The sequence below is a fragment of the Pongo pygmaeus genome, chromosome 5 (genome assembly GCF_028885625.2).
Source record: "Pongo pygmaeus isolate AG05252 chromosome 5, NHGRI_mPonPyg2-v2.0_pri, whole genome shotgun sequence".
Classification (NCBI taxonomy): domain Eukaryota; kingdom Metazoa; phylum Chordata; class Mammalia; order Primates; family Hominidae; genus Pongo; species Pongo pygmaeus.
In genome coordinates, this window is record NC_072378.2 from 93,311,957 (window position 1) to 93,336,334 (window position 24,378).

A 24,378-nucleotide genomic window follows, 5' to 3' on the forward strand; every position below is an offset into this window, starting at 1 on the left:
CATGTCTAAAATCTAACCAGGATGCAACCACATTTGAGTAAAAGGCTATTAAAATGATGAAATTATTATATTGTATCCAAGGATAAAAGACATTGTAAATATTTAGTCTTTCACAGTCACAAACCACTTAAATGAATGAATATAGTCTATTCAATGGTTTACGGTTCTAATAGCCGCCAGGAAATGTCAAATTCACATGCTGTCCCAGAACACAAGATTTAGCTTTCGGGTTTTTAATTTAGCTAAAAGATGTGTAAAAGCACACAATCATTCAGATCTCTATTGGCTCCACATCTGTGTAAAATTATATACAAACAATGTTTAAGCTAGCATTGGCAATCACATTGGCTAACTAATGAATGTAATTAATTGTATTTTATTTTTATTTTTATTTTTTATTTTTTTAGGGAGAAACAAAAATAATGAAGGATGAAAATTTGGAGAGGCACTGTTTTCAGTAATAGTCTTACATATGAGGTAAGGCTCAAAGTTGCCAAAATGGAACCTGGAAATAAAGATCCATCAGCCTTATGTCTAAAGTAAATCATAATTGTTCTGAAAATGATTAACGTTGGGTGACAGCCAATGCTCCTTTGATAAAATAGTACTTAGTCTGATTCTACAATCGAGTAGACAGGAAATGGCTCACCTTTTGGTAATAAATTAACTCTTTCATACAGGGCTATAGTAATTCCAAAACATAAGTTACAAAAATGGCTCAGATGCCAGGAAATTAAACACAGTTTCCTAGGATAGCAGACAATTATTTATTTGTTTTTTCTATTTCAGTCTCACATTCCTCTAACTTTTGCTTTTTCTTCTCATGAGCATATTTGGCAAACCATGTACCTATTGTTCAAGGAGCTTCCTACAATTTCTTTGCTGATTTGACTGCATCAGAGTAGAAGTTAGTAAACAATAACATGACAGTACTATTCAGTGACTTTTTACTTTGCAAATTACACAAAATATTTTCAATAACTTCGTAATAAGGTGGGATCCAGGCAGATCAAATTCTCATAATTTGTCAAAGGTAGCCATTAAAATTGTAATAGTTTATTGGAATTTCTTGATTCCTGGAGTGCAAAAAACTATTAAGCTGAGTCTCTGTCATCATATAGTGTATTTAAATGCTTCTTTTAGACATTTCTTTGCATTCCACACCACACTTCCTGTATGCAATAGTGCCAAGCTCAGGCTCTTTCTTCCCATGGGCATAACTTAAATGCATCTAGAAAATGATTTGAACTGTAGAGTGCATATCATTTTAAACTGGAGAGAAGAATAAAGCCTTGGAGACAGCACAGTATGTGGTTGTAGTAGTCCAAGTTAAAAATGACCTAAGTATCAACGAGGGATTTGAATGCTAGACTAGTGTGGTTATTAATGGACAAATATTCTTTCCTCAACGAAGGAATTGCTTCTATTCCTTGTGGTTATGGGAATAGGAAATGGAAAGAGACAACACTTTACTGGCAGACACATTACTGACCCTGCAGAGGCAGCAAGAAAAATTAGCAGAGAAAGCTTCAGAGAAGAGAGTCCTGCCAAGCAGAATAATTGCTGCAAAAAGTACAGGATTCCTTGGACATGGTGGTGACTGGGTTGGATAACCACCTATCAGAGTAGAATGGATCAACCAATGGGTTGTTGAATCAAATCATCCTAGAATGTTGAAATCACTGGGAAAGAAGCAAAGACATCCTGATTCCTGTCATTTCTGAGTCATGGGTATTTGAGGGAGCCAACCTGTCACCTCACTTGGCATACACATTGACAGCCATTTGCTAGCCATAAATCTGGCATGGTCTTGAATTCAAATATTCATTCTGTAATCAGAAAATGTCTTGATGTTTTGCTTTCATAAGTATGGCTATGAAAATAATATATTAATAAAATGCAGTTTTTAGACCAGTATAACTCTTCAAGACAGTGCTTAAAATAAATAAAATGGTTAGGAGGTTTTTAAATTACAGATTTTAGCAAATATATTTAAGTCAGAAAAAACAAATATTAAATGTATGTTTTTAGATTTAATATTTAGCTTATTTCTCATCTCATCTTTGCTTACTTATAACAGTAATCAAATTTTATGAAAAAAACATATTTGGAACTAGGTTCAATACAATCTAATGGATAAAAGACATGAAGGAGAAATAAATAGTGGAAGAACATAAATAAAAATAATTAAATAAGAAAGCAAGCCATGTTACTGCAGGCTAAATAATACCTAGAAATGGTCCCCCCTTAAAAAAGGATGCTTTGTTTTTCCTCCTCTCTCTTTCATTATGGTATAGGGAATCTAGAGCACAGTTTACTCTGAAAACAAAGACAAAATTAAAGGAGTCAGACAGAGGGAAAACCAGTACTCACCTCTGCTACTTTGAACTTGAGAGATAAGTGGAAAGTTTCTGAAAAAAGATGACTTTTATAGAACTGTGTTTTTGAGATGCTTAAAATTCTTCCACTAATGATGCATTCTTCCACTTGTGATATATTATTAAATTCTAGAACAGAAATTTATCAAGGCTTTTTGGGTCTTCAAGAAACAATTTATATAAATGAAACTGCCCCTGGAAAGGATCATAACATAATCAGCAGACACTTGGCCAGTTTTCTTTATAATAATGTTAGAAAATCTTTGCTTGCTGGTAAGAAAAAATAAGATAGTCTTCTAAGAAGCTGTGACTAAAGGAAATTAGGTACCTGAATTGGGAAGAAATGAAAATAGAAAGGTATCAGAGATGGGCTTTCCCTGGATCTATGCCTTTTCTGCAGTTTGCTTCACTCTACGTACAAAGGGGTCCAGCTCTAGCTGTTCTTCCCTAATGATATTATTGGCAGTCAGCTGAATGTCTGCACAGAGAATGTCACAGTCGCGGCAGGATTTTTTCTGTATTGAAAAAGCAGAAACCAACTTCTTGGCACTCCATCAGAAGAGATGTGATTTCCTAACTAAAGCAGAATGCTCAATCAGAAGAGTTTTTGGAACTTTTCCCTCTGCCATGGAACCTGGTGAATGGTTTGTGTTTTTCCAAAATTACTTGAAATTTAGCTGCTAGGAGGCTGTGCCGACCATTCCAATTTTTCTTTCAATTTTGCATTTTGTTGGATGTTTCCCTCAAATCTTCCAGCGTAGTTCAGTCATTAGTCAGAGCTGGAAGGTTTATTATTTATTTTGACAGTCACCAGCCTGTTTTGTCAAACCATACACATTACTGCTCCATTTGACAGGTGTTACTCTTAAAATCCTTCAGTTTATTTTCCCCCTTTGTGTGAGGCTTCTATGTCTACTGTCTTGTTTACTTTCCCAAAGGAAGCACAATATGTTTTCTGGTTGATAAAAGCTTGGTTTTGTTGCTACTTTTCAGTGACAGATTAAGCAGCCATTGGTCAAAAACTTTTTTCTTGATTTAATCTAAATTTTTGTGACTTGCTTACGCTAGGAACCGTTAGGAAATAAGGTAAAACAAAAGAAAGAATAGTGAATGCAGTGTAAGTAAAGTCAGAAAAACATTGCCATTTTACCTGCAATGTACATATTGCAGGGTATATCAGAATTAGAATTTCTTTACTCTAAAAGAGCTCTAAGGTTAATGTATATTACAAACTGTCATATAAGAAAATACAGGGAGCTATGATGACATAGAAGAGAGCACTACCCAGATTAGAAAAGTCAGGTAGGTCTTCCTGGAGAAGATGACAGTTAAATTGATTTGTAAAGATAAATAGTAATGCAGAGAAAAGGAGATGACAGGATGGGCGTTCTATGTGGATGCCAATATAGGAAGGATGGTGAATTTGATTTGAATATATTGCTTATAACATATCATGAAAACATTTGTAGATATATATATACATTTTTTTTTTCTGATGTTTGTGACTCATCTCTGTTACCCATTTAGTTCTCTAACTTCCTTTTCTGCTCGAATGTTATCTCTTCAGGAAGACTTCTCTGACCACCCAATGTAAATACTGCTCTACCACTTCCTTGGTAGCTCTCCATCTTTAAGCCTTGCTTCATGTTTTCCTTTCCTTTTCTTTCTTTTTTTTTTTTTTTGAGACGGAGTCTTGCTATGTCACCAGGCTGGAGTGCAGTGGCGCGATCTCGGCTCATTGCAACCTCCGCTTCCCAGGTTCAAGCAATTCTCCTGCCTCGGCCTCCCGAGTAGCTGGGATTACAGGCGCGTGCCACCACGCCCAGCTAATTTTTCTATTTTTAGTAGAGACGGGGTTTCACCATGTTGGTCAGGCTGGTCTCGATCTCGTGACCTCGTGATCCACACACCTCGGCCTCCCAAAGTGCTGGTATTACAGGCATGAGCCACTGTGCCCGGCCCTTTTCTTTTTTCTTTTCTTTTCTTTCCTTTTCTTTTTTCTTTCTTTCTTTCCTTTTGAGACAGAGTCTTGCTCTGTGGCCAGGCTGGTGTGCAGTGGCATGATCTCGGCTCACTTTAACCTCCTACGTCTCCCAGGTTTGAGTGATTCTCCTGCCTCAGCCTCCCAAGTAGCTGGGACTATAGGCACATGCCACCACGCCCAGCTAATTTTTGTAGTTTTAGTAGAGACGTGGTTTCACCATGTTGGCCACGATGGTCTTGATCTCTTGACCTTGTGATCTGCCACCTCAGCCTCCCAAGTGCTGGGATTACAGGCATGAGCCACCACCCCCAGCCTGCTTTATGTTTCTTATAGGAATGTTTCATTGTCTGTCAAGAAGGAAAACAAATATTTAATAAATTAATTATTGTTAGTCCCCTTCTGTTTCTTAGCTATACCGTGAAACACACTACTTTAATACTCAGTGGCTTAAAATGCAACCAGTTTAGTAGTCATGATTCTGTTTTCCAAGAATGAGAGCAAGGCTTGTCAGGGATGGCTCATCTGTGCTCTGTGATCTTGGCTGCATTCACTCATTCAGGTGATAGTTGGGGTAGAGGATCAAAGGTGACCTTACTCACATGTCAGGAACCATGGTGCTGGGCTGCTGCTGGGGTCCTTTTATTCACATGGCCACTTTCTCCAAGTGGATAGCCTAGACTTCTTTTCTAGAAGTCTTAGGATAGCAAAAGAATGAAATAATCAGCGACTATGTCTCTTAAAGTCTAGGCCCTGAACAAGCACAATCTCACTTCCACCACATGGTTAAATCAAATCTAAAGTCAATTCAGATTGAAGGAGAAGATAAATAAATTCCATTTTTTTTTTAACATGAGGAGTAGCATGTACCTACAGGCAAGGGAGGGATTGTTACAGCCGTTTTTGCTAACTATTCCCCATACTCTCTAGAATTCAAACTGCTCAAGGACATAATCTAGTTGTTTGGAATCAAGAATATAGTTGCTTATTTATTGACTTTTCATCATGTCCACATTGAAGCACAATTAAGTACCATATTCACATATCCAGTCCTGATTTAGTTTTTACTGTGACAGGTTCTTGCTCTGTCACTGAAGCTGGAGTGCAGTGGCACAATCCTGACTCACTGCAACTTCAACCTCTTGGGCTCAAGCCATCCTTCACCACAACCTCCCAAGAAGCTGGGAAGCTGAGAGGGAATACAGGCATGTGCCCACATACTTGGCTAATTTAAATTCTTTTTCTTTTTTTCTTTTTTCTTTTTTTAGAGAGACAGGGTCTCACTATGTTGCCTAGGCTGGTCTCAAATTCCTGGGTTCAAGTGATTCCCCCACCTTGGCCTATCAAAGTACTGGAATTACAGGCATGAGCCACCGTGGTTGGCCTAAATATATTTTTAAACTAGAATTAAAAAAAAAGGTCTCTGTTTATTGGACATTTATATTTATATGCCCTAGCATTGCTTCAGAAACAATAATATAACAATAAATTCATCTTTCCTCCCATTTTATTTTTTTCTCCCAATTTTTCGACTCTGTAAATGGTATTCTTTCAGACTTTTATCATCACCAAAGATTTAAAATGTGAAGTTACTTTTCTCTCTCTCTCTCTCTGTCTTTTGTTTTTGCAATCAGATGGACCCAAAATCATATTTGAAAATTGGTTCTACTATGTACTGACAATGTGGAATTAAGCAAATCACTTAACCTTTCTGATCCTATTTATTCTTCATTTAAAATTGATGTGATATCCTCATCTCAGGGTTGTTCTGGAAATTAGTTAAAAGAAAACTTTGTAGACAGCCTGAATAAGATATTAAGCACTCACTAAATGTAAATTTCCAACTTTAGAAAGTTTTTTTCTAGTGATTATGTTATCCATGTGCTATTATTAACATTTCATGTATATACTATGTTTTTACAACAAAAGAGTAAACTCCTTGAAGACAGTGACTCTAGAATTCTTAGGGTAGGGTCCTACATACTTAGAATTTGGAGCATGATAAACTCAGTCAAATGAGTTGCACTAACATCAATTAAAAAGCATGAACACCATTTTGTGGGGGAGAGTAAACATAAACTCACTGCTTTGTTGAAAATTAGGCAATGTATATTGTCATTTTTATTGTTGTTAGTTTGCATTCTACGTTATGCTGTGTTCTCTATAAAGCAAACTCTGTTTTAAAAGAAAAGTCCATAAGAAAATAAGAGGGCTGGTACAAAGGGAACTACTGATTTTGATAGTCAGAGGAGAGTTTTTAAGACCTAATACCAGATGTTAGAGTGATTTTGGTAATCACATCCCTTTTAGTTTTGCATGAAGATCTTTATACCTCCTTTTTAAAAGTTCAATAATATCGCAGCAATACATTTTTTAAGCAAATATATTTTAGAGACCAAATGTTTTTTTCTCTCTGAAATATGATTATTTCAATTACTAGTAGCAACAATTAATCACTGACTGATTCATCAGCCTGCAGCTGGGATTATGGAGCTGACTTCCTTTTTTTATTCCTGTTCTACTCTGCTCAGCAGGGATTGAGTGATAGCAAACTAGTAACCTTTCCCTACCCTTAGTACTTTTTCTTAATACTAGCAAAGAAGAAAATTTTAAATATTTTCCCCAAGTTAATTTTTACCCCACACAACTCATTTTTCTAAGCTTTACTAAGATATACTTGACAAATATTTTATATATGTATATAACAATGTAATGTTTTGATATACATATACATTATCAAATGATTTCCACAATCAAGCTAATTAACATATCCATCTACTTATGATTTAGTGCATTTCAAGTATACATTAGTATTAACCTTAGTCATCATGCTGTACATTAGGATCCAGAAATCGTTTATCTTATCATTGCAAATGTATACTTTTTGTAATTATATATCCCCATTATATATCCCCATTTCCCCCACCTCAATCACCATTTTGCAATTATATATCCCCAATATATTCCCATTTCCCCCACCTGAATCCCTGGTACCCAACCTTCTACTCTGTTTTTATAAGTTCAACTATTTTAGATTCCACATATAAGTGAAATCATGCAGTATTTGTTTTTCTGTGTCTAACTTATTTCACTTAGCATAATGTCTTCCAGGTTCATCCATGTTGTTGCAAATGACAGAATTTCTTTCTCTTTTAATGCTGAGTAATATTTCATTGTATGTATATATTTTGTACATACACACACACACTAAAATATCTTCATTCATTAATTGACGGACACTTAGGTCATTATCGTATCTTGGCTATTGTAAACAATGCTGCAAGAAACATGAGCATGCAGAGATCTCTTTCAGATAGTGATTTTATTTCCTCTGAGTATATGCACAGAAGTGGAATTGCTGGGTCATATGGTATTTCTACTTTTATTTTGTTGAGAAACCTCCATACTGTTTTGCACAATGTTTTTACTAGTCTATATTCCTCTCAATAATATATGAGTTTCCTTTTCTCCACATTCTCACTATACTTATCTTTTTACTTTTCAGTAATAGCCATTGGCAGTGGAGCAAGATGGTGGAACAGAAGCTTACAAGCTTTATCTCCCTGTAGGAACACAAAATTTTAACAGCTATCTAAACAGTACAGTCACAAGAACTAAAAATCAGGTAGGTCATCACAGTACTTTGTTTTAACTTGACATTGCTGAGAGAGAGGCATTGAAGAGGATAGGAGAGACAGTCTTAAGTTGCCAACATCATGCCTCCCCCATCTCCTTGCATGGTCCTGTGGGGGAAAAAGAGCCTGTCTCCTTTAGTGAGAAAGAGAGCAGTGATTGGGGGACTTTACACTGAACTTCACACTGCCCTGTCACAGCAGAGAGAAAAGACATGCTGGGCTTAGCCAGTTCCCAGGCATGAAGGGAGCCCTAGACTGACCCTAGACAGAGGGGAATTCCCCATTCTAGTGGCTGAAACTTGAGTGTATTGGCAAGCCTTGTGAATGGAGGCCAAAGTTCTCTGGTGTCCTAGGTAAACCAGAAAGGCAGTGTAGGAAACAAGGACTGCAATTCCTAGGCAACTCATGGTTCTGAGTTGGGCTCAGAGCCAGAGGACTAGGGTGGCACATGATCTAGTAAAACAACAGCTGGGGCAGCCAAAGGAATACTTGTGACACCCTTTCCCCAAATCCAGGCAGCACAATTGACAGCAACGAAAGTGACCCTTTCCTTCTGCTTGAGGAGAGGACAGTAAAGAGTAGAGAGGACTTTGCCTTGCATCTTGCATACCAGCTCAGCCACAGTAGAATAGGGCACTGGGCAGAGTTGTGAGGTCCCCATTCCAGACTCTAGATCCCAGACAACATTTCTAGACACACCCCAAACCAAAAGAAAATCTGCTGCCTTGAAGAGTAGGACCCAGTCCTGGGGGGATTCATCACCTACTGATTAAAGAGCCCTTTAATCAGTAGGTCCTGAACAACCAGCAGGGATACCCAGGTAGTACACAATGGGCCTTGGGCTGTGAGACATGTTGGCTTCAGGTGGGACACACCACATTCCTAGCTGTTGTGGCTACAGTGAAAGACTCCTTCTGTTTGATAAAAGCAGAGGGAAAAGTCAAGGGGTCTTGTCTTGCACCTTAGCCACAGTGGGATAGAGCAACAAGCAGGCTCTTGGGGTCCCTAAGTCCAGACTTAGACTCTCAGTCAGGTTTGTGAACCTTCCCTGGGCCAGAAGCCTAAGTCCCAGGCCTGGTAGCATTCACCACAAGCTGACTGAAGAGCCCTTGGGGCTTTAAGTGAGCATCAGCAGTGACCTGGCAGAATCGCCTATGGCCCAGTGTTGGCAGTGGCCACAGAGAAAGGCTCCTCTGCCTATGGAAAGGGGAAGGAAGAGCAAGATAGACTTTGTATTGTGGTTTGAGTGTCAGCTTAGCTGCAGTAGAATAGAACATTAGGTAAATTTCTAAGATTTTTGACTTCAAACCCTGGCTCCCAGACAGAATCTCTGGACCCACCTGGGACCTGGGGAAACTCACTGCCCAGAAGGGAAGGACAGAAATGAGGCTGGCTTCACCACTTGCCAGTTGCAGAGCCCTAGATTCTTGACTGAACATAGGTGGTAGTCAGGTAGAGTTTACAGTGGGACTTCGGTGAGATCGAGTGCTGTGTTGGCTTTGGGTCTGACCCAGTCTAGTCTCAGTGGTGGTGAACACAGAGGTGCTTGCATCACCACAACCCAGTTTCAGGTGGCTCACCACACACACACACAGACTTTGTTTGGGAGAACGTAAGTTAAGAGAGCAAGAGTCTCTGCCTGGTAATCCAGAGAATTCTTCTAAATCTTATCCAAAAACTATCAAGGAAGTACCTCTACTAGTCTGCAGGAACCACAGCATTGTTGTACTTGGGGACCAAATCCTTTCAAATACTTGGAAAATCTTCCCAAGAAGGACAAGCACAAACAAGCCTAGATTGCAAAAACTACATAAATATCTAACTCTTTAATGGCCAGACACCAACAAACATCTGCAAGCAACAAGACCACCCAGGAGAATATGACCACACCAAATGAACAAATTAAGGTACCAGGGTCAATTCTGGAGAAACAGGATTTTTCTGAACTTCTGGAGGTCACAGAGATATGTGACCATTCAGAGGATTTAAAATAGCTGTTTTAAGGAAAATCAAAGAAGTTCAACATAACGCAGAGAAGGAATTCACAATTCTATCAGATAAATTTAACAAATAAATTGAAATAATTAAAAAGAAGTAGAAATTCTAGAGTTGAAAAATGCAGTTGACATATTGAAGAATGTCAGTTGTCAGAGCCTCTCAATAGCAGAAGAAAGAATTAATGAGCTTAAAGACAGGCTATTTAAGACACAATCAGAATAGACAAAAGAAAAAAGAACAAAAAGCAATGAAGAAGGCCTACGACATCTAGAAAATAGCCTCAAAAGAGCAAATCTAAAACTTATTGGCCTTAAAGAGGAGGTGGAGAATGTGATAGAGGTAGAAAGTTTATTCAAAAGAATAATATCTTTTTTAAGAAAGTCTGTTATGTCTGTAGTCTGAAACTCTTGATAATTGCATTCTTAAAAAACACACATTCATAACAACTGTACAATGTAACTTTCTATTTCATTCTAAAGCTTAAAAGCCAGAAGACGTATTTCTCAAATTTTCAAATGACATTTCAAAATTATATATTCTTTGCATATTTTACCTCATTTGACAATAAAAGAGCAACAAAAGTAAAAAAAAGAAAACAATAATATCATCAGAAAACTTCCCAAACCTAGAGAAAGATATCAACATTCAAATACAAGAAGGTTTTAGAACACCAACCAGATTTTACCCAAAGAAGACTACCTCAAGGCATTTAAAAATCAATCTCCTGAAGGTCAAGCATGAAGAAAGGGTCTTAAAAGCAGCAACAAAAAAGAAACAAATAACATACAATGGAGCTCCCATACATCTGGCATCAGACTTTTCAGTAGAAACTTTACAGACCAGAAGAGAGTGGCATGACATATTTAATGTACTGAGTTAAAACAAATAAATAAACAAAAACTTTTACCCTAGAATAGCATATCTGGGGAAATATCCTTTAAACATGAAGGAGAAATAAAGACCTTCCCAGACAAATCAAACCTGAGGGATTTCATCAACACAAGACCTGTCCTACAAGAAAAGCTACAGGGAATTCTTCAGTCTGAAAGAAACTAATGTTAATGAGCAAGATGAAATCATCTGAAGATGTAAAATTTGCTGGCAATAGTAAGCATACAGAAAAACCAGAATATTATAACACTATAATCCTGGTGGATAAACTAATCTTAAGTAGAAAGACTAAATGATGAATCAATCAAATTTTATAAGTACAACAACTTTTGAAGACATAATTCAATAAGACATAAAGAGAAAAAACAGAAAGCTAAAAAGTTAGAGGACAAAGTTAAGGTGTAGAGTTTGTATTAGTTTTCTTTTGCATGTTTGCTTGTTTGTTTATGCAATCATTGTTAAGTTGTTACCAGTGTAAAATAAGAGGTTGTAAAATAGCATTTGCAAGCCTCATGGAAAACTCAAATTGAAAAACATACAATGGATTCACAAAATATAAAATACAAGGTATTAAAGCATACCACTAGAGAAAATAACATTCACTAAAAGGAAGACAAGAAGGAAGGAAATAAGAACACAAAACAAATAGAATATAAATAACAACATAGCAGGAGTAAGTCTCTACTCATCATCACAGTAACATTGAATGTAAATGGACTAAACTCTCCAATCAAAAGACATAGAGTGGCTGAATGGATAAAAAAAGAAGACCTAACGATATGTTGCCTACAAGAAATACACTTCACATATGAAAAGCCTACACACAGACTGAAAATAAAGGGAGGAAAAGAGATATTCAATGCCAATAGAAACCAAAACAAAGCAGGATTAGCTACACATATATCAGACAAAATAGAATTCAAGACAAAAACTATAAGAAAAGACAAAGAAGGTCATTATATAATGATAAAGGAGTCAGTTGAGCAAGAGGAATAATGATCGTAAATATATATGCTCCCAACACTGGAGCACCCATATATATATAAAGCAAATATTACTGGAGCTAAAGAGAGAGATAGACTCCAATACAATAATAGCTGGAGGCTTCAATATCCCACTTTCAGCATTGGACAAATCTCCCAGACAGAATATCAACAAAGAAACATTTAATTTAATTTGTACTACAGGAAAAAATTGACTTAAAAGATATTTACAGAACATTCCATCCAAAGTCTGCAAAATTTATTCTCAGCACATGAATCATTCTCAAAGATAGACCAGACCGTATGTTATGTCAAAAAACAAGTATTAAAACACTGAAAAAAGGTGAAATAATGTCAAGCATTTTCCCGGGCCACAAGAAAATAAAACTGGAAATCAATAAAAAGAGAAGTTTTCTAAACTATACGAAGACAAGAAAATTAAACAATATGCTCCTAAATGACCAGTGGATCAATGAGAAAATTAAGAAAGAAATTGAAAACAATTCTGAAACAAATAATAATGAAAACAGAACATACCAAAATCTATGAGATTCCAGTGAAAGAAGCACTCAGGGGTAAATTTATAGCTATAAGTATCTACATCAAAAAGTAGAAAAAAATCGAATAAATAACCTAATGATGGATTTTAAAGAATTAAAAAATCAAGAGCAACAAAACCCAAAATTAGTAGAATAAAATAAATAATAAACATTGGAGAAGAAATCAATGAATTTGAAATGAAGATAACAATAAAAAAGATTAACAAAATAATATTGATTTTTTAAAAAGATAAATTGACAAACCTTTAGCCAGATTAACGAAGAAAAAAAGAGAAAACCCAAATAAATAAAATCAGAGATGAAAAAGGAGACATTACAAATGACACTGCAGGTAGTCAAAGGATCATTAGTGGCTACTATGAGCACCTATATGCCAAAAAATTGGGAAATTTAGAGGAAATTGAACCATGAACAAATCCACAACCCGAAGAGACCAATAATAAATAATGATATTGAAGCCATAATAAAAAGTCTCCCAGTAAAGAAAAAGGACCTGATGGCTTCACTGCTGCATTCTACCAAACATGTAAAGAGGAACTAACGCTGACTCTACTCAAACTATTCCAATAAATAGAGGAGGAGGGAACACTTCTAAACTCATTCTATGAGACCAGTATTACCTTGACACCAAAACCAGACAAAGACACATCATAAAAAGAAAACCATAGGTCAATATCTCAGATGAATATTGATGCAAAAATTCCAAACGAAATACTAATAAACAACATTAAACAATACATTAAAAAAAATCATTATGATCAACTAGGATTTATTCCAGAGACGCAAGAACAGTTCAACTTATGCAAATCAATCAGTGTGATACTTCAAATCAACAAAATGAAGAAGAAAAACCACATGATCATTTCAATTGATGCCAAAAAGCATTTGATTAATTTAACATTTCTTCATTATAAAAACCCTCAAAAACTGGGTATACAAGGAACTCACCTCAATATCATAAAAATCGTATGTGACAAACCCACACCTAGTATCTTACTGAATGGTGAAAAACTGAAAGCCTTTCCTTTAAGATCTGGGACATGACAAAAATGCTCACTTTCACCACTGTTATTTGACATAGTACTAGAAATCCTAGCTAGAGGAATCTGACAAGGGAAGGAAATAAATGGCATCCAAATTGGAAAAGGAGAAGTTGAATTATCCTTGTCTGCAGGTGATATAATCTTATATTTGGAAAAACCTAAAGACTGCAGCAAAAACTATTCAAACTGATAAACAAATTCAGTAAGGTGGTAGGATCAGAATCAACATACAAAATCCGGTAACATTTCTATATGCCAAGAGTGAATTGTCTGAAAAAGAAATAAGGAAGTAAGCCCATTTACAAGAGCCACAAATAAAATTAAATACCTCATAATTAACTTGACCAAAGTGAAAGATTTCTACAATGAAAACTATAAAACACTGATAAAGCGAATTGAAGAGGACCTCCAAAATGGAAAGATATTCCAGGTTTATGAATTGGAAGAAGCAATATTGTTATAAATTCCATACCACCTAAAGCAAAGTACATATTCAATGCAATCCCTATCAAAATATCAATGACATTATTCACAGAAATAGAAAAACAATCCTAAATTTTATATGAAACTCCCAAAAACCCAGAATAATGAAAGATATCCTGTGCAAAAAAAAAAAAAAAAAAAAAATCATAACTGGAAGAATCACATTACCTGACTTCAAATTATACTACAGAGCTACAGTAATGAAAACAGCATGGTTCTGGCATAAAAACAGACAGAGACTGATGAAACAAAATAGAGAACTCAGAAACAAATCCACACACCTACACTGCACTCATTTTGACAAAGGTTCAAGAATATATATTGGGGAAAAGACAGTGTCTTCAATGAATGCTATGAGGAAAGCTGTACATGCATATGCAGAAGAATGAAGTAGATCCTTATCTCTCACCATATACAATAATCAAATCAAAATGGATTAAACATTTAAATGTAAGATATCAAACTATGAAACTGCTACAAGAAAACCTTGGGGAAACTCTTCAGGACCTTGGTCTGGGCAAAGATGTCTTCAGTAATACCCCATAAGCACAGGAAACCAAAGCAAAAATGGACAAATAGGATTACATCAAGTTAAAAAGCTACTGCACAGCAAAAGAAACAGTCAAAAAAGTGAAGAGATAATCCACAGAAAGGGAGAAAATTTTTGCAAACTATGCATCTGACAAGGGATTAATAACCAGAATGTATAAGGAACTCAGATAGCTCTATAGGAAAAAATCTAATAATCCAGTGGAAAAAAAACTGGCAAAATATTTGAATAGACATTCTTGAAAGAAGATATACAAATGGCAAATAGGCATATGAAAAGGTGCTTAACATCATTGACCATCAGTGAAATGCAAATCAAAACTACAATGAAATAGCATCTCACCCCAGTTAAATGGCTTATATCCAGAAGACAGGCAATAACAAATGCTGAAGGGGATGTGGAGAAAAGGGAACCATCCTACATTGTTGGTGAGAATGTAAATTAGAACAACCACTACAGAGAACAGTTTTTGAGGTTCCTCAAAAAGCTAAAAATAGAGCTACCATATGATCTAGCCATCTCACTACTGGGTATAGACACAAAGGAGAGGATATCATTATATCAAAGAGATATCTGCACTCTTAGGTTTGTTGCAGCACTGTTCACAACAGCCAAAACTTAGAAGGAAGCTAAGTATCCCTCAACAGATGAATGAAGAAAGAAAATGTGGTACTTTTGCACAGTGGAGTACTATCCAGTCATAAAAAAGAATGAGATCACGTCATTGACAATAACACGGATGGAACTGGAGTTCATTATATTCATTAAGTGAATTAAGTCAGGTACAGATCCCACCTGTTTGTGGGATCTAAAACTGAAAGCAATTGAACTCATGGATATAGAGAACAGAAATATGGTTACAAGAAGCTGAAAAGGGTGATGGCGTGGTGGTGGGGATATGGGAATGGGTTCATGGGTACAAAAAATAGTTAAAGAATAAATAGGACCTAGTTTTTGATAGCACAACATGGCAATTATAATTTAATTGTGTATTTTAAAATAAGTTAAAGAGTATACTTAGATTGTAACACAAAGGATAAATGCTTGAGGTAATAGATACCCAATTTGCCACCATGTGATTATTACTCATTGCATTTCTATACCAAAATATCTCATGTACCCTATAAATATGCGCACCATTAGAGTGAGGGCTCTCAATTAAATATTCCATAGATTTGTAAACTATCCACAAATGTCAAAGAACAATTTTTGTCATGAGGAATTTTCTATACCTTATATCAGTTTCTCTAAAATATTAAAATAAATGTCCTTAGTGGGAACCAGAATCTTTCTTAAGGACAGTACTGAATTATTTACTATATAATCACATTAATTTGCTCACTTAATAATTTTAAAGTCAGCATCAATTGGAAATGATAGCTATAAGATCTTTAGACTAAATTTTTTTCACTCTTTACAAAGTAACTGAAATCATAATTAGCAGACATTAGTAATATTATACTTGTCAAGAACTTAGAAGGGTCTGAGATTTTACCCTATGCACGTGACAACTTAGCTTGCCACAGTTTTATGTGTGGTGGCAAAAGACATGAGATTTCTGGGCCAGAAACAACAGACCTTATTACTAATAGCAATAGCAGTAGTCAGAATATCAGCATTTATTTTTGTGCTCCACAGGATAAAGCTAAGTGAGCTGAGTGCCTGCAAACACACAGTGGTTTTACATTATAGGGGAGGAAGTCTGAACTTAAGGAAATCAAATCTTTAATGATGGGCAGTAATCTGCCAGATCTTTGCCCTCCCCAAGAAACGCTATCTTTGTCATACTGAACAACAAACAAAACCTGTCTTTTACTTTGTAGGGGGAGATTATCATTACCTTCCATGTCTTTTGGTGTACAAACTCCCTTGAAATGATACTCCAGAACAATGGCTATTATTACCTCTGTTCTCTAGGTGTGCCGACACATGTGAGACACATACAGAATTGTTTTTTGGCAATATTGTCTTCTTTACTCAATGCTATCTTGACTTTCAGCAAATTTTTCTATGAGTACACCAGTCTGACAGCCACACTAATTAATGCGACTGATAGAGGTTGGAACTAAACGTGTTCATTTTTTTCTCATATAGCATTTAATTAAGGTTACTATCATTAGGAATCTGAGCAGCATTATGAAGCAATGTGTAGTATTAACATCAACTGTGCTCCTCAGGGTCCCAGACTCAACCAGCTGACCAAATCTCATAAACCATTTGATCTACTTTAGAAATCCAGGTGTCACTCTCCTTAACTTTCCATATTGACCTTCCTACTTGGCCCAAGGCACTAATCCGGGTACAACAGGATGTGTTAGAGAATAAGAAAACTCTACTTTGGCCTGCAAAGAGAAAATCTAGGGCAAAAATTATCAATAGCAGGCATGCTCACTGAGTTAAGACTAAACCAAATACATCCCAGGACCAAGGTGGTGCCTTTGATCACTTTAGCTAATATCAAAGACAAATTTTATATTACCTTTTTAAATTAGGTGATTCCTATTGCAGGAAAACCTGCCTACAGGGTGGGTATAAATAGCAAGTCAGCTTTCCTGGGAAGCATCCCTAAGTAACCAAGTATAGCTCATTTTGTAGAGAGAGGGCAGTCATTTAAGGGCTATGTGATCTACTGGGGTGTTTCTTTAAACGCTTGAAGGTATGCTATGGCCACTTTTAAGATGACAATCACCATTTTGGGAGGAGAGACAAACGGAATGCTTGGCTTTTACAAAAGAAATACAGTCCCAAGAGTACATGTGGCACCCCTAAAAATAAAGTACTGTTTACAGTTATTCAGACCATCAAAGTGGGATCTACATCATCTAGGAGACAGGTTGACATTGCTCTAATATTGCCTCCTGGCCAGCTGGCACTGCTTGGTTTCTCAATTCGGTTTGAATAACTGGATATCTTTAACGTTTTTGAAGGTAAGATCATAGGCAGTTGGTCTACTCAGTTCTGTATTTTCTCACTATCATCCAGATGGCTTTCTGTGCTCCACAAAATGACTAAGCTATTACAGTGGGAATGGGGTGAAGCAGATAACTAGAATTATTGACAGAAATTTTGCTGGAAAGTATAGGGACTAGGGCCATCACTTACTCTTTTGATAGATTTTTTGGTAAGGATAAAAGAAATGGCAATTAATTTGTCATCAGGGCTGCCTAGTGGAAGATTACCAAGGGGCATTGCAGACACAGAAATCAACTAAATTTAAGTGTGTGTTACAGTTTAGGAGAGCCACTCAAGGTAATTTTTCTTGGGGAAGGCTCCAGGGGTACTCAGAGAGAAAAAAAAGTAATTATTAATGTCACTACCTCATCCATGGCTTCTGGGGTCTAAGATTTTCCTGCTCTAGGTGCCAAAGTTGTTACTGTTTCTCTGCCACTATAAAAGATCTGTGTCCTATTTTAATCTTCATAAAGAATCTAGGTGGTTGAATAAGAATTAAGTTTGAATCCCTTAGGCCTCCTTTTGCCCAGGGAACCACACAAAGTGCATACAAATCAGTCCAGCTTGGGATTGCTCTTGGGAGAAAGTAACAAGTATCATGCCCAGTAACAATCAGAGCAGAATCTCAAACTTTCAAAATATGATTACATGACCTCTTATATTTTTCATACTGATCATTATGGAGGAAGTAACTGAAAAGGAATGATGTTTCTAGGTAGAGCTACACTCAGTAGCCAAACTGCTTTATTGAAGTGTGTGGATAAGGAAGAGTTGAGGAAGGTATAGTCAGAAATCTTTTTGAGTTGATTTTTGAGAAGGTTATTCCAATGTTCTCCAATACCAGAGTACTGTGAATGTTAGGGAATGTAGGAAGTCCATTGTATAACTTGAATATTAGCCCATTGTTGTGTACATTTTTGACAAAAAAAAGTGCTAGCATCAGTCTCTAAATTGTCAAGACATCTGAAAATATGACATAGACCAGTTACAAGAGCCACTGTTGTGTGTGGACTTGGCTGATCAGGCATGGAATGAGCATTATAATCTGAAAAAAAAAAAAATCACCAGCTACGAGGCCCTGCTGATACCCTTGAGAGAAGACAACATTCTGGTCGAGTTAATGTGCCATAGCAGGGGAGTGGAATGCCCAGTGTGATGTGGTCTCTCCCACCATGAAACAAACACATTAACTTCTGGCAAGATTTATATGCCTGGTATACAGCGATAGACTGTGCATCATAAACTTAGGGTCTTTTACTTTGCTTGATCTATAATAATGAATGTGTTGCCATGTCTTGTATGATAATGGATCTAGACAGCAATGGTGGAAATCTGAGCAATGCAGGCTCAATTAGTAGACTGACTTCACCTGGTTTCATCAGGGAACAAATCCTCATTATGCATATCTCTATGAGTGACCCAGATGGTTCAATCAGCAGGGTGATTTGTTACCACAGTTTGTGGTCCTAAAGAGAGGCTTCTCAAGTCTGTCAGTCTACAGTTTACCAGGTAGGAGAATAAGTAGTTTAGACAATTAGCAAAAGCTCAAGAGACAGCAAACATAAAATAAAGTTCATCAAAGGGAATATTATCCTACTGAATTGAAGAACAATGTCCATGATCAGTTTGAATAGTTGGTATTGCAAACAGCTGTAGCAGTCCAGTGGACACCATCAGGTTCCTGCTGAGATGAGCCTTCAGTGAATCAGGCCCAGGCATTTAGGGCAACCTCTGTGAAGCAAGGACCCCATTATGACAGCACTTTGCTTCAGTTGGCAGAGTGAAGGATAAAGACTTCCTCAGAGAGATAGTAACCTCTTTTGAAAACGAAAGGCAAAGATGCCACTAGGTCCAAACCAATAGCATTCTTGAATGTATTACTTTCATCTGACAAATAAGGCTTGTCGAACCCTTCCTTCATGGATCAGGTATTTAGTTTTGACTAGTGTCTCATGCCAAGCTAAGTGCTGCTTTTCAAAAGGAGTGTACTTGGCGCCTGTGCCACCAAGCCAATGAATCTAAAACCCAAGGGACTCCTACGGGTATAGGGGTGCTTCACTTTTCCAAACACTCCAATCATCAAAATCATTAGCCGCAGAGAATTATAGTTCAAAGAGATCATTTGTGTAGAAAACATGCAAAGCTCACTGGGCAATTTTAAACATATCCTTTTCGTCTGGGCCCCACTCGATGGATGCTTATCTGTGGACTAGTTAGTACCACTTTCCAAGTAGAATGCTACCTGAGGCATGTACTATCTCTAGTATCCAAAGAGTTCAATAAATTGCTGTATCTCTTTTTGGAGATGATGTGGCAAATACACAGTAGGTTTTATTTCTTTTTCTTGACAGCCAGTAGGATTGAGAGTGTTAGTATGCACTCATATAGGGCCAAAATATTAATACTCCTTGGCTAGCAGGCCCCTAAATTTTATTGAAGTATTAAACCTCAGTAGCCACCCTTGTTAGTAGAAATGTAATAATACAACAATCAGGGCCATGGACACTGAGAATTCTGACTTGCTAACCAGCAGGATATCATCTAGTTAGTGAAAACTTTGACAAAAGAAGATGGAGACATTAATGTTATTCTGGCCCACCCCCTGGTAGCAAATGGCAAGGGAGCTTAGGTGCCTCTTTCAGAGTACTGCAAATGTATATTGGAGGCCTTGCTGCATGAAAGCACATTGGTCTTTGTCCTTGGGTGCCAGTGGGACAGAAAAGAAAGTGTTGGCAATATTCAACATAACATACCGAGTGTCTTCAGTCTGTGAAATGGCTTTTGAGGCTATAGCAGCAATGACTGGATATAAATTTTGCAATTATCAACAACCTGTAAGCCCCCATCTCCCATTGTCTTTTGCATTGCCCATGTGGGATTGTTAAATTGGGATTTTGCAAGTCTTACTATCTTTGCTACCTTTAAGACCTTAAGTAAGGTTGTGATTTCTATGTGCTTTCCTTGGATTATGTATTCTTTCTATTGGACTATCCTGGAGAGGATAGAAAGATTAATTGGGAAATGAGTTCCATGTCCTATTAGTCGTTCTCTCTATATAGCACGTTCTGATTGGTATAATTATAAGAATGTATAGTATCCGCATATAAACCATTAATATCATTACACAGTGAATTCAATAGTGAAAACCTCAACTATACATTAAATTTGCCCAAACGGTGGTGTCCACAAGGCCATATTAGCTGCTCTTCCCCACTGTATACCCAGACCAAATATCCATTAACTGAATCAGAGCATTTTTATACACACAGAACCCCAACAAGATGCTGAGTTGGGTACGTTTCCCCAACAGAGCCATGTAAGTTTGAGTTCCTGCCTTCCCCCAAATTACCTAGCATACCGAGACAGGTGCATATGGCCTCTGGTCCTTCTTTTGGACAGGAATGCATATAACTTATCCCCAAATCATATTTATTCATAAAGAGGCTGAGGATGTGGTTGTGGTAAAGGAAGAATCAGAGGGCATGACATATTTATCTCCAATTTTGAGCAGAGTGGTGACTGCATGTAACTCGACCAAATGAACTTCCAATGTTTTTAGCTCACTCAATGCCCTATATTAGCAGTAACTTTAATATAGGGCATCCTCACTGACACCATCTATTTTGTATTTTAATATACAGTCATTCTCACTGACACCATCTATTTTAGCTTTGTGGACCCCTTGATTCAGCAGCCATTACCACATTGTTTTCTGTTTAGGGCTGTGGAATTTATTTCCTTGGGCTTATTTAGATTTGATGTACACAGTGGTGTCTTTATTTTTCTTTAGAGTCTACCTTACTCTAGAATATTTGCAGTACCATTACCAAAATAACATCTCTTAAGATCTTAAGAGATGTTATTTCTTAAGATCAAGATTGTGTGGTTTCAACATAAGTCCTAGGATAATTTTCCAAGATGGCATGGCTTCCTGCAAGAATTTGTCTAGATTTATTTGAGTGTTTTTCCCATAAATTAGTGGATCACTTTCATTAGCACTGTAAAGTCTATCCAGTGTAGTAAGAGCCCAAAATACTAGCTAATGCCTCACCTGTCGTTTTCCCAAGCAGTCTGTCTTCGTTTTGGAAGTCTTCCTGAGAGAGCCAAAGTTCCCACATAGAAGTCAGGACACACAACAACAATAGCAGCAACAACGAAACCCTGAAAGGATCTAGGGTTGACAGTCTAGACTGCAGGAGAGACTAAGCCATAAAACACTCATCGGTTGCTGTTCCTCCTTAGTAAGCATTGTATGCCCCACTCTTTCATTTCCCAAGTGAACCAGCCAAAATTTTAATGGTTTGCCTGATTTCTGCACATAGTGGTAATAAATTTCCCTCAATTCTTCCCCAGTGCATCTCTGTTGTCTGAAAGGTGACAGAACTTTCTACTATCAAACCCCAGGACAAATCTCAGTACTAGTTATTACAAAGCAGTAGAACTGAGGATGATCACCACATAGGGGCATTCTCTTCACCCACTTACATAAAAAGTAGCAGGGTAGTTGTCTTTGTACCTACTTCCCAGTGCTTTGTCTGAAACCATCTATTCAACTAATTTTAATTAAAAGGCGATGAGGTGAAGGACACTGTTATCCAGGTGACCATATATGAACTTCCCTGTATTCCTACTGATTGGCCCAGAGACTAATCCTTCCTAATCTTTCTTTTTGCCAACAGAGAACATGCCTATGTCAGCATCCCATTTTTACCACCAAATTCCCAGGAAAACCAAAGTGTGTTAATCTTTCTCAACTAACAAGTTACGCTGTCCCTCTTTCATGGATACTCAGAGAAAAGAAAAAATAATAATAAAGCCTTGGATAAGAAACAAAGGGCTTTATTATTTACAGAGGTAGTAATAGCCAGTATATCAGTATTTATACTGGTTCTTCAAGCTCCAGTTTCCATAGGGCAGCACAAAAAGGTTGAGGTGGCATCTTTACATGCAATTAAGTTACCCTACAGGAGAGAAAGCATGATAGGGAAACCAAATCTTCTATAGTGGGCAGAAAGCATATCTGATCTTTACACAAAGGGAAACATGTTTTTACTATACTGAACAGTAAGAAAAATAGAGCAAACAAAGAAAAAAACAAAAAGAACAGATCTTTGCTTCAGATGAAAACACTATCTCTACCTACTTAGGCTGTTAACTATACCAACATTTTTGAAGTAATAATCCGGAGCAAAGCTGGACAGTGCCTCTGCTTATAAGACATGAAGAAATGTAAGAGACTCATGGAGAACTGTCTCTCCACAACATTACCCTGTCAAAACATATTTATATTAAGAGCATTCTCTCTCTTTCTCCCATCTCTGCATTTGCGTCTCTCTCTCTCTGTCTCTCATGCACACACACACACACACAGGCACATACACACACACATATGCACATACACACACACACAGAGCAAAAACTGAAGTATTTTGGGAATATCTTACAGCTTTAAAAGTATTCCACCAAATTTTACAATGAAATATCAAGATGTTCATTTGGTGGGACCCTTAGAGTTTTAAAAATAGTTAATAGAAAAAACCCCTACTTTTTCGGTGATCATTAATAGTAAATGGAATGAATTCTAATCATATTAATATAATAGATAAGAATTATGACTGTAGAGAATAAATGGGAGACTGATATGTGGCAATTTTAAAAGAAAGAATTAGGAGCATTATGTGTAGCTAAGCAGATAGCTGGCTTAGGAAATAGGCTGCAATGAGAAAGTTTGAAGAATATTTGAAAAAAAGAAAACAATTTGAGTTAAATTTATAAATGAAAAGAAATCCAGTCAGTTAAGGTGATGGAGGAGGAGTGAGGGTGAAGCAGTCCCGCTTCACTGAGCAAGATAATAGTCTGCTGAGAGCATTCTGGACCCAGGAATTTTAGAGACTAAAGATTTAAGGGGGCTATAAAAGAATGAATTGTAGTAGTTGACATAGGAAGGATGAATAAGGATATCAATTGAAGCCTACTCAATGTAAGAAAAATCTGGCAATGTTTCAGAGATGATGATAGTCAAAACTATATATGGAAGGAGAAAAATTCTCTTAGAATTTTTCAGTATGAAAGCCATTTAACTCACATGGAAGTGAAGGTCTTTGAGACAGCCAGCTATTTCACAGGACACAAAGATCTGCTCTAGTGGGAGGTAACAGATATAGCCCTCCCAGCTTCTGTTTGAAGATATATACAGCACAAGTTTAGAAAATCCCCATTATTATATTATTTTTATTTTACCATAAATATTCATAGCATTATACCATAGAGGAAAATTGTACCAAAGGAGAGATATAATTCTAGCACCAATGAGCTTATGGAACAATGTCATATGCAGAAAGAACAGAAGGAGAAATGTAATATACTGACTTTTAATTTTTATTTCAGACTGATGCTCATGGCTATCTAAAGCCATCTTCATTAGCAGAGGAGCAAAATAAATTATATCAGTACAGAAGGGAGGCACACCACAAAACTAAACCCCATTTTTGACAGGCTTATTTACTGCATAAATATGATGAAAATGTAAGTATTACCACTTACAATTATGCTTTGCAGTCAGGTTTTGTTTTCCCTTTTTAAAAATGCATGCATGTATTGTGGAAGAGATGTTGGATAAGACCAGTTTATTCACTCAAGAAAAAAAAATCTTTGTATGCTGTCACACAGGGTGTACACATAGGGTGGGCACTAGCTTTTGATATTCCCACCTGGATCTGGTTTGAAATTGAGACAGAAAAGGGCCAAATGCAGAATTGAATACATCAAGACTTAGTCTTTCCTAAAACACATTTTGCATTATAAGCATAACCCCATAAAGAAATACATTTCATTTGGGCTTGATTTTCTCAAGAGCCACCTACTGCAATTGTGTGAAATCATGTTGTCTATGCAGTCTATCTTGGAACACAATCTACACTAATT

General features: G+C 36.8%; 1 long non-coding RNA gene across 1 annotated transcript; it reads left to right on the top strand.

Annotated features, from left to right (window-relative positions):
* The first annotated feature begins 353 nt into the window (after positions 1–353).
* Positions 354–23,927, top strand: LOC134739655 (uncharacterized). Its single transcript, XR_010126524.1, has 3 exons — positions 354–477; positions 7,865–7,984; positions 23,842–23,927. It is a non-coding gene; the product is annotated as an uncharacterized LOC134739655 (long non-coding RNA).
* Positions 23,928–24,378: the final 451 nt, after the last annotated feature.